General features: G+C 59.5%; 1 long non-coding RNA gene across 2 annotated transcripts; it reads right to left on the reverse strand.

Annotated features, from left to right (window-relative positions):
- Positions 1 to 1,254: 1,254 nt before the first annotated feature.
- Positions 1,255 to 9,385, reverse strand: LOC131998931 (uncharacterized). 2 transcript variants are annotated; one of them, XR_009398945.1, is made up of 3 exons: positions 9,195 to 9,385; positions 4,399 to 4,453; positions 1,255 to 1,612 (listed from the first exon to the last, which is right to left on the reverse strand). It is a non-coding gene; the product is annotated as an uncharacterized LOC131998931 (long non-coding RNA). The 2 variants fall into 2 exon arrangements; XR_009398944.1 differs by lacking the exon at positions 9,195 to 9,385 and adding an exon at positions 4,675 to 4,849.
- Positions 9,386 to 9,725: the final 340 nt, after the last annotated feature.

The following is a 9,725-nucleotide window of genomic DNA, read 5'->3' on the forward strand; positions in this document are numbered from 1 at the left end:
CTCCCTGCTCAGTCTTCCTCTGTGCTGTCTCTTGTATGTATGTATATCTCTCTCAAATAAATAAATAGAAGTCTTGGAAAAAAAAAAAAAAAAGAAAGATGTTTGTAGGTGGCCAGGGATTCTATGTCAAGCAGTATCATGGTGCCAGGAGCCTGGGCTCCGTCTATAGTGTGGCTGTGCCATGCAGAGTTTTCATTTCCAAGATCATTTCACAGTCCAAAATGGCTGCCGAGGCTCCTGCCATTAGATCTGTATTATAGGCAACAGCAGAAGGAAGGGGAGGAGGGTGTGCCCTGCCCTTTAAGAATGCTTCCTAATGTCAAAAACTGTATTTACATCCAGGCCAAAGTTCAGTCACATGACCACACCTAAGCCTAATGGAGACTGGGAACTAACTTAATTTTTTTTTTTAAGCAAGGTCTTCTTTCTTTCTTTCCTCCTTTTTTTTTTTTTTAAAGATATTATTTATTTGACAGACAGAGATCACAAGTAGGCAGAGAGGCAGGCAGAGAGAGAGGAGGAAGCAGGCTCCCTGCTGAGCAGAGAGCCCGATGCGGGACTCGATCCCAGGACCCTGAGATCATGACCTGAGCCGAAGGCAGCGGCTTAACCCACTGAGCCACCCAGGCGCCCCCTTTAATTCGTTTTTAAATAAAGATTTATTTATTTCTTTATTTGAGAGAGAATGGGGGCAGGGGGTGGGGGGCAGCGGGAGAGGGACAAGCAGACGCTGGGCTGAGTGCAGAGCCAGACTGGGGCTCCAGCTCACGACTCTGAGATGATGACCTGAGCTGAAATCAAGAGTTGGAGACTTAACCCACTGAGCCACCCAGGTGCCCACAAACTGCTTCTTCTCCTCCTCCTCCTCCTTCTTTTTAATTTAAATTCAGGGGCACCTGGGTGGCTCAGTGGGTTAAGCCGCTGCCTTCGGCTCAGGTCATGATCTCAGGGTCCTGGGATCGAGTCCTGCATTGGGAATATCTGCTCAGCGGGGAGCCTGCTTCCTCCTCTCTCTCTGCCTGCCTCTCTGCCTACTTGTGATCTCTGTCAAATAAATAAATAAATCTTAAAAAAAAAAATTCAGTTTAGCTAGCATATACTATATTTATTAGTTTCCGAGGTAGAGGTCAACGATTCATCAGTTGCGTGTGACACCCAGGGCTCATGCCACGCGGGCCCTCCTTCATGCCCGTCACCCAGTCCACCCCGTCCCCCATCCCCGCCCCTCCAGGACCTCAGTTTGTCCCTAGAGTTAAGAGTCTTTTAGGATTTGTCTCCCTCTCTGTCTTCAGCGTGGGGTGACCCCAGCTGTCAGGTAAGCCGGGAAGGGTGTCCCTGTCACAGCCGATTTCTTAGTTGTTTTCCAGGCCTGAGGAAGCACCCAGGAGCACCCGGGTCCACTGAGGGACAGAGTCAGGCGCCCAGGGAAGCAGGAAGGACATTCTCCCGATTTCGAGATGGGTCTCAAGCTGTTTCATACAAAAGTCCTGTGACCTTAGTGATTAAGAACAGGGTTCTGGGCCGGATAACCTTTGTTCAGATCCTGAACATACACGCGTGAGCCGGGCAGCCGCCGCCGTCACGGAGCCTCTCTCCGTCTCCTATTCTTCATCTGCAAACCAGGAGCCAGTGAGGTTAAGTGAGATCCTTTCTTTTTTTTTTTTTACTTATTCTCCCCTCCCCCACCCCGCCCCCGAGGAGAGGGGTGGGGCACCCAGAGGAGGGCCCGGCTGGTGAAGGCTGGGGGGGGGGGGGGGGATCCCATACCCCCCAGCTGCTGTGGAGTAAGCAAGGGAACCCCTCAGGGCGCTGGCTGGGGCGCGAGCATCATGGAGGCCCAACACAGTCCGCCCCTCAGGGCGCAAGGCAGGGGACCGCTGTCCAATCCTGCCGTCAGTCAGGCCCCTAGACTAAGACCCTCGGGGGCCTCCATGGTCTCAGTGGGCCCAGGCCCAGGCCCAACCTGCTCTTTTGGTATCTGAACCCCTCTCTCATGGGTTCCTGACATGAACAACTTCCTTCCTCAGGCAGGAGAGGAAGCAGGACCAGCTCACCCTCCTCCCATGGGGACCTGGCGCTTCTCTGTTCCTCTGTCAGCCTGGCTGTGAGGGCCACAGGGTCTCCCCCTGCATCTTGTCAGGGCCCCTGACAAGATGCAGGGGGAGGCCCAGTGCCCAAGACCCACTGACCCCGCTTCAAATCAAGTCTGCCATTTCAGGGCTGTGTGGCTTTAGGCAAGTCACTTAACTCTCTGGGCTCACTTCATTGGTAAAATGAGGATAACGTGGGATTCTTGTGAGGCCGCAAATGGCATCTGTTGACTGGTGTGTTTCTGTACATTCACACTTTCTGGCTTTCCACAAGCGCTTGCCGGGAGGCCCTTGGGGACACCTCCTCCCTGACAGAGGGAGGGCAGTGAGGGGCGCAGAGGGGCTGCCCTCAGGGGAGTACCTAGCTGGGGCGGGTAGAGGAGAAGCAAAGGCAGGAGCTGTGAATATTTAGGAGTGGCAGACCCGCAGAATGACTGAGCAGTGTGAAGGACCTGGCCTTAGGGGGACAGGAGGGGTCTGTGCGGGGAGGGAGGTGCTTTCTGCAGAGATGGGCTGTGGGGGCGGGGGGGGGGGCGCTGGCCCAGGAGGTCAGGCTGGGGCAAGGGTGACTTTGGGCGCCCAGGATACCCATGGAGAAACGGGCAGAACCGGTACCTGAGCCCTGCTACAGCCTTCCAGCAGGCCCAGCCTCCCACCACTGTAGGTGGGCGGGCCAGGTCCCCAAGCCCCGCCCCACAGTGGACCTGGATTTTGTAGAAGGTTCCAGATGTTTAGGGGCCTGCCTAGCTCCACCCCTTTGAAGTTCTTGGCTCCAGCCAAGTTCTCTGTTCCACCATCCCAAGGCCACCCGGTTCATGCAGGGAAGCAGGGCCCAGCAGGCCGTGTGCCAGGCTGGCTCTTCCCTGCTGGGAGTGGGTCCTTGAGATGCAGTTGTTCCCATTCCCCAGGCTGGAGACTGAGCCCCGGTGACCTGTGAAACGCTGGGGCTTTGCTCCGTCCCCCAGAATCTTAAGTAGCGTAGACCATCAAGCCCCAGAGTGGGACTCTGCCAGGTGGCCAGCTGGCCGGGCCCACCCCTGAGGGCTCAGATCCCCGCCTCTGGGCCTGGAGCCAGCCCCAGGGTCCAGCTTGGGGGGGGGGGGGGGGTCCAGGATCCAATGAGAGTATCACTTCACGCTCTAGTTAAGGAAGCTCCTCCCTGGCCTGGGATGGGCCCTGGGCATTGCCACACGCCCATGACCATGACTGTCCTGAGGCCCAGCATGTACCCGTTCCCCAGCGCCCCAAGCAGGGGTGGCCAGAGTGCCTGGCCTGGCTTTTCACATAGCCGCAGAGGGTAGGAGTGGGGAGGTCCCCTTCCATGGCCTCCCCTTCCACAGCCCAGCGGCCACCGAGCCTCAGAGGGTGGGAACTGCAGACACGGGGATCCCAGGGCCTGGGCTGTGAAGTCCAGGGTTTTGCAACCCCTCTGCGACCTGGAGAGAACGTAAAGGTAGTAGCTTTGGGGACAGCCTCCTGAATGCAGTAGACCCCAGTGCCCAGGGGCTCCAGAGGCAGCCGGCAGGCAGGGAGCCAGAAGCCCCTCATTTTATGGCGGTGGAGACGGAGGCCCAGGCCTTGGAGATGGCCAGGGATCTGTACCAGAGCTCCTCTGGGCCCTGGAGGCTGGCGAGGGGTACACTAGGAGCAGCACACCAGGGCCAAGACGACCCCCGCCCCTCCTCCACCCGGGCTTTGCCGGCCTCCTAGGGAGAGGGCGTGGCCTCTCCCAGTTGGGAGGCTGGAGGCCCTTTCTGGGGAGCCTGAGGCGCTCGGCTGGCTCCCTCCCCGCGGCTGGCTCCCCCCGCCCGGCCCCAGCCGGCGCTTCCCACCCCCATCCGGCTCCTCCTCCACCGTCTGGCTCCTGCGAGAACGCCCACGGCCCGCCAGGCCTGGCAGGGAGGCGCCCACGCCCGACCCCACCCCCAGCCTCCACGGTGCCTCTTGGTTCCGGGCCTGTCTTTCTGGAAGAAACTGAGGCCCGGAGGCGGTCAGCGCCCCCCGCCCCCAGCCTCTGAGGGCCCACAGGAGTTCCCCCGACACACTTTGGAGGACGCTGCACCTCAGCGAGGTCTCCTGGCCACCTTCTCTGCAGCGCGTACCCTGAAGGGAGGCAGCTGGGGTCGTCGGGGGGCAGGGGTCACCCCCATCCATAGCGGGATTCTCCCCGCAGGCTGGGAGGGAGCTGGGCCCAGAGGCGAGCAGGGCTGCCCAGGAGGCCTCTCCACCGCGCGCTCCCAGGCTGCCCTGAGTGGAGGGTCTTGATGGCACTGTGGGCTGGAGGGGGCAGGCCAAGCCCATCTCTTACCAAGGGCAGGCTCTGCCTCTCTGGCTTTGTCCCAGGCTGTACAGGCGGGCAGCGTCTGTAAGAGATTGAGATCGGAGGAAGCCAGATGGGAGGGGGCTGGAGAATTCCGTCCCCTGCTCTGCGTCTCTGCACAGGTTGCCTGTGTGTCCCCGTGCAGTGTCTAAGCGAATGCCTGCGTGTCTCGTGGAGTGTGCTAGGTGACAGTCACTGGGGGCGTATTCGTGTGTAAGTGGCACTGTTCCCCCAGGTAATAAATCTCAGTATTGGGATACATACCTAGGAAAGACTTCCTGCACCCAACACTCCCCTGGGCCTTTCATCAGGCTGTCGAACTCCTCCGAGCATCTTCTGGGTAGAGCAATACATTCCCTGAGAGAGACTGGCCGTCCAAGCCTGGAGAGCAGGTCCTTGGATGCAGCCCCTCATCCACCACCGAACCCCTCTAACAGCAGCTTCCTTGCCTGGAAAGCAGGTGAGCGACGCGTCCCCAGGTCACAGAGAAGCACTGAGGCAGGAAAGTGCCCAGCGGCCTGCCCCAGGTGACTGGGCTGTTGACAGGATTTGGGAAGGCCTTGTCCCTTGTCCTGCTCCGCTCCTAACCTGGGAGGCTCGACCTACCACAGAGAACTCCCCGGGTCTCTGTTTCACCAACTGAGAGTGAGGAAAAAGGTTTCTTCAGCCAGATCTCTCTTTTTCAAAGGTTTCCTTGTATGACTGACTCATTTGGCTCGGTGACCCCTACTTTCCTTCTACCCCCTTTTAAAAAAAAAAAAGATTTATTTATTTATTTGACAAGCAGAGATCACAAGTAGGCAGAGAGGCAGGCAGAGGGAGAGGGCGAAGCAGGCTCCCTGCTGAGCAGAGGCTCTATCCCAGGACCCTAAGACCATGCCCCAAGCTGAAGGCAAAGGCTTAACCCACTGAGCCACCCAAGCACCCCTCCTTCTGCTCCTTTTAATCCTTTTAAGCTGCTCCTGAGGCCTGGACCTTGCCGGCCTCCATTATGCTGTGGGTCAAGTGCAGAATGACAATCAGAGATCCCCACTGGACAGTGGATGGAGGAATTGGGAGCCCAGCACCCAGCCTGCATGGCTCCCTAATGCTCGCTGGGAGTATATGACCACTCTCCCTGCAGAGGCCAGCAGACGGAGACTCAGCATATGAAAACCTTGCTCAGGGCCCAGCCCCGGTCCCAGGCTGCATTTAACTTTCATATACCCATGACACTTTACCTGCTGAGGCTCCTGCCTCCATTAAAAATATGAAAGTTTTATTATTGTATTAATTTTTTTTAGAGCAGTAGAGCATTGGGAGGGGCAGAGAGAGGGAGAGAGAATCTCAAGGAATTTCCACGCCCAACACAGACTCTGACGTGGGGCTTGATCTCACAACCCTGGCGCCCCTCAAAGTTTTATCTTGTGACTGCATTGGTGTAGAGATGAATAAAACATTTTCTTCACCCTAAAAGCTTTTTTCTTTCTTCCTTCCTTCCTTTCTTTCTTCTTGCTTTCTGATTTGAAACAAAATGGAAGCATTTCATGGGCCTCTAAAAGTAGGGTGGCCCCTTGGGGTGCCTGGGTGGCTCAGTCATTGCACGTCTGCCTTCGGTTCAGGTCATGGTCCCAGGGTCCTGGGATTGAGCCCCGCATTGCGCTCCCTGGTCAGCGGGAAGCCTGCTTCTCTTTCCTCCAGTCCCCCTGCTTGTGTTCCCTCTCTCTGGCAAAGAAATAAATAAAATCTTAAAAAAAAAAAAAAAAAAGAAAGAAAAAAGGTAGGGTGGCCCCAGGCAGTGTCTACTGTGTCTGAGGAGGGAGAATTGGCCTGGCAGAGCCCTTTCATTGGAGATTCAGCTGATGGGCAGGACGTTGAAGCCAGGCTCAACCTGCACCTTCCCCTTCTCTCCCTACACTGCGTGCCCCTCTAGGGAAGGGTCCAGTGAATTTTTGCTGGTTTTTGACATTTTTTTCTTTTTTTTTTTAATTTAAAAATTTTAAAAGATTTATTTATTTGACAGAGAGAGGGACAGCAAGAGGGGGAACACAAGCAGGGTGAGGGGGAGAAGCAGACTCTTCCCCCCACCCACCGCTGCCCTGCAGAGCAGGGAGCCCAACTTGGGGCTCTATCCCAGGATTCTGGGATCACAACCGGAGCAAGCAGAAGGCAGACACTTAACTGACTGAGCCACCCAGGTACCCCTAATTTAAATTTTTAAAATATTTTATTTCTGTATTTGAGAGAGAGAGCTGGAGCAGGGGGCAGGGAGAGGGAGAAGCAGGCTCCCCGCTGAACAGGGAGCCTGACTCCAAGGCCAATTCCAGGACCCGGAGATCAGGACCTGAACCGAAGGCATGCACTTAACCTACTGAGCCACCCAGGTGCCCCAGTTTCTGGAATTTCTTAATAGCTATCCTATGGCTTTGAGCATCTTGTTTCAGAGTGTTTATAACAACAACGATAATAAATAATAATAAGGGCGATGGCAGTCTTTCACAAAGCCTTCCTCTCTCTGATCCCGCCAACAACCCAGGGAGGCGCGAGGACAGCCATTGCTGCTGCCTTTTGGTCACTGAGGCCAGTAGGACGGGGAGGACTAAGAAGCCCTCTGACGGGTAGAGGCGAGCCCCAGGGAGCCCCAGGGAGCCCCAGGCTCTGTGCTTCTCCTCTGTGTGCAGTCGGGGTGAGCAAGGAGCCATCAAGGATTCTTGGGGAAAGGAACCGGAGGCGGGAGCACTGGGTGAGGAGGGCAGGCTGGAGTTCCAGGGGCAGGAGGGGCTCAGCCGAGGGGAGGGGCAGGGAGGCTTAAAGGGGAAGGGGCCGGAGGAGACCCCTTCTGGCTGCCCAGCAACGGCAGGAAGAACTCACTTGGGCTGGGGTTCTTCCCCAACGCCCTGAATTGGGAAAGGAGGGGGCGTGGAGAGCTCCTAGGAAGGAGGAAAGGGACCCAGGAGATTATCTAGGAGGCACAGCCACTGAGACTTGGGGATTGATGGGATCCAGAGGCAAAAGGGGGTGGGGGTGGGGGTGGGGGTTGGCAGAGATGGGGAGCTCAGGGCATGGCTATGGGCTCCCCCCAGATCAAGACAGCAAGAGAGAGAGCCCCCCAGACACAAGTCTGTCTTTTTATAACCTAATCTCACAAGGGACAACCCCCTCACTAGACCCCGGCTTCACTTCCCACCCACACTCAGTGGGCAAGGGTTACAGCAGGACCGGAACAGGGGAGCTGGGCGGTGGGGGGCCTTCTTGGAGGCCGCCGGCCACAGTCTCCGGGGACAGCCGGGCTGGGCGGGGGAAGGAAAGTGTCCTCTCCTTAGAATCAAACGCACTCGGAGCTGAACGCTGACTCCGCGCCTGGCACCGTTCCAAGAACTTATACCGACTCCTCAGTACCACGCTAGGAGGTGGGCACTATTATTATCCGCATTTTATGGGGCACATGGAGGGAAGTAGTTTGTTCTCAAATCCCACAGCGTAAGAGCTGGAGCTGGCTGCGATTCAGATCCACGTGGTTTGAGCCCAAGGAGGAAGCTGGGTTGGGCATCTGGGTTGGGCATGGTGTGTCACAGGAGCCTTGCAAGAGGTGGGCAGGAAGCCTCCCGACCCCGCCGGCTGTGGGGGCCGAAGTTCGGGAAGCAGAGGGGTCCGAACTGGGCGCTCCGGGTCCCCTCAGCCGGGCCGTGCTGGGGGGGCTGATGACTCCCGGGGAGCAGAGCTCACCTCCAGGAAGAGTGGGTGCAGACGGGACAGAAGAGGGCTCTGTGGCCAAGGGTGGCCCGGGAAGGCTGAGGACGCGGCCACCGTGGCCTCTGCCTCGTTAGGGGCTGAGAAGGGCGGGCGGGGGGCGGAGTGAAGACGACGGAGCGGGGGACACCGCTGGGGAGCAGCTGGCTGTGGAAAGGCAGAGGGACAGGACAGCCGGTGGCCGGGTTTGACAAAGGCTGGGGACCGCGTTAAGTTCCTGTTTCTGATGGCGGGGTAGGGGGTGGGGGTAGGGGGTGGGACCCCCCGGCTCTGGCCACGCCCCTTGCCCTCTCCGCCGGGCCGGCGCCTCCCCCACGCCCCGCCCAGGCTGACGCCCCGGATGTGGCCTCCCAGGTCACCAGCCCCGAGGCAGCGAGTCGGGAGCGTGGCGAGCTCGCCCCACCCAAAGGCTGTACCCCCTCCTCAGCCGGTCCAACCCGTTTGCCAGGCGCCCTGCTGACGGTCCCAAGCCCTCAGCCCCCGCGGTCCGCCCCTCCGCGAGCAGCCCACCCCCTCAGCCCCGACGGTTACGCCGCCTCCGCGGGCGGCCCGCCTGGCCTTCCCGCCATTCCCAGGCCTTGAGGGCGCAGACGAGGGTTTGTGTAGGTAGAGCAGCAAGAATCCAGCCCCTCCGCCCCCCATCAAAGCGCAGATATTTGCTTTCTTCCCAGAACCGACTTCCCAGCCCTCACTCGGTGCCACAGACCCTGCAAGGCCTGGCCGCCTTCCCGGGGGAGCCCTCCTAGCGCCTCCCAGCCGGCCTCGACAGCTCTCCAGCAGATGCTGGACAACCTCCTCACTGCTCCCCTGGGTTCCGTCTGACCGTCCAGCACCCCCGATGCTCCCCTGGGTTCCGTCTGACCGTCCAGCACCCCCAATGCTTCCGTCTGACCGTCCAGCACCCCGATGCTCCGCGCAGCCAACACTGACCCTCGGGCAGATGGACGTGTTTGCCGGGTCCCCGCCCTCCGGCCGGACCCTGCTCACTGCCCGTCCGGCCCCACCCTGCACCCCGGCCCACCTCCCTGCCTTGCCCAAGTCTTTCCGCCGCCTACCAAGCAGCCGCCCCCTTCCAGACGTCCGGATCTCCCATCTTTCAAGGCTCGGCTCAAAGTCCGCTTGCTGAGCTCGACAAGGCAGCCTAACCTCTCTGGGCCTCAGCTTCCCTGGGGGTAACGGGAAGCGTCTCTGTGCTCCTCGCGGGGACTGGGAGGAGGGCAGAGGCGCGGCCTGTAGGGGGGCCCCCTGAGCCTCGAGGCCCTCCTGGCCGGTCTGCCTGGCCCGCTGCCCCCTTCATCCCGGCTCGGGGGTGCTCGCCTAGCCTTGCCGGGTGCTTACCGCGCCGTGGGCGGCTCATTCCGGCCTCTCCACCCCCCACCCCAGAACCAGCCAGGGACCCCTGAAAGTCGGCCCGGAAGGCCCCGCACGAGGATGCCTTTGCGGAGCTGCGGGAGCTGGGCGGGAGGAAATCCGAAGCTGCCGGGGGCCCTCCGGGGGTCCCCATCCGGCAGCCGGCGCACTGGGTGGGCGCAGCGCGTGTCCCGCGCGTGTCCCCTCGGGAGGTGCCGGCCCCGCCCCCGCCGTGA

Source organism: Mustela nigripes, chromosome 13, assembly GCF_022355385.1.
Source record: "Mustela nigripes isolate SB6536 chromosome 13, MUSNIG.SB6536, whole genome shotgun sequence".
Classification (NCBI taxonomy): domain Eukaryota; kingdom Metazoa; phylum Chordata; class Mammalia; order Carnivora; family Mustelidae; genus Mustela; species Mustela nigripes.